Source organism: Pteropus vampyrus, unplaced genomic scaffold, assembly GCF_000151845.1.
Source record: "Pteropus vampyrus isolate Shadow unplaced genomic scaffold, Pvam_2.0 Scaffold836, whole genome shotgun sequence".
Classification (NCBI taxonomy): Eukaryota; Metazoa; Chordata; class Mammalia; order Chiroptera; family Pteropodidae; genus Pteropus; species Pteropus vampyrus.
The window spans coordinates 18,160-19,419 of record NW_011889617.1 but is presented as its reverse complement, the minus strand read 5'-3'; the positions used below and the strand labels follow the sequence as shown (position 1 = coordinate 19,419).

At 42.9% G+C, this 1,260-nt stretch overlaps 1 pseudogene; it reads right to left on the bottom strand.

Moving 5' to 3' along the window:
• Nucleotides 1–292: 292 nt before the first annotated feature.
• On the bottom strand, nucleotides 293–1,243 carry LOC105309752 (annotated as a pseudogene).
• Nucleotides 1,244–1,260: the final 17 nt, after the last annotated feature.

Here is a 1,260-nt window from a genome sequence, read left to right as displayed (position 1 = left end):
TGTGCACTTTGTTGGAAATATGTCGATGTTATCTCAAACCAGAAAATTGAGTCTAACAACACCACTCTCAAAATTTATTCCAAGCAATTAGAGACTGGAGAACAACAGCATGGTGGCATAAATGTCTGAAACAGCCAAAAAAAAATAAGATATGACTTAAGACAGAAATATGAAAAATAAAAAATCATGTATCATTCTCTGGCACATAAAATTCTTCCCTATTTTTCACTTTTCTTTCATATCCACCCCCCAAGCTCCTTTTTAGGGCTCTCCAATGAAATCCTGATTCTAGCTAAGAAAGGATCTTCTCAAAATGTAATTTGGATCCTAAGACTTTTTTGAGAGCCTCTTTCACGTCCTTGTTCCTCAAGCTGTAGATCAGGGAGTTCAGCATGGGGATCACCACAGTGTAAAATACTGAAACCACCTTGTCTGTATCCAAGCTGCTGCCTGAACTGGGGTGACAATAAGTGGAAAGTTCTGTTCCTTGTAAGATGACGATGGCTGTGAGGTGGGAGGCACAGGTGGAAAAGGCTTTGCGCCTCTCCTCTGCAGAGCGCATCCTCAGGATGGTGATGAGAATAAACAAGTAGGAGGTGAGGATGATCACGATGGTGATGATCTCATTGAAAGTGGCCACAATGAACAACATGAGTTCATTCAGAGTGACATCAGAGCAGGCAAGATTAAAGATCGGAGGCAGATCACAAAAGAATTGGTTTACCACATTTGACTTATAGGATGTGATCTCAAGTGCTAAACAAAAGTGAATAAGAGAACACACAATTCCACAGAAGTAGCAGCTAGACACCAACACCACACGCAGCTTCTGGGACATGGTGACCAGGTACAGCAGTGGGCTACAGATGGCCAAGAAGTGATAGTAGGCCACTATGGCCAGCCGGAAGACATCGGTGATGGCACATGTACAAAACAAGTAAAACTGTAGCATGCATGCAAGGAAGGAGATAGTTTTATCCTTGTTGAAGATATTGAACAGCATCTTTGGCACGATGGTCGTGGAATAGCAAAAATCCACAAAGGACAGGTGGCTGAGGAAAAATTACATGGGGGTGTGGAGTCAAGAGCTGACTTGAATCAGTGCAACCATGCCTAGATTGGCTAAAACTGTGACTCCATACATCAGAAGGAACAGCAGGGAGAGAAAGACTCTCAGTTCAGGGACATCTGATAATCCAACAAGAATAAACTCCATCACAATGGTACAATTCTCCTCCCCCATTTCCACCATGTGTCGGG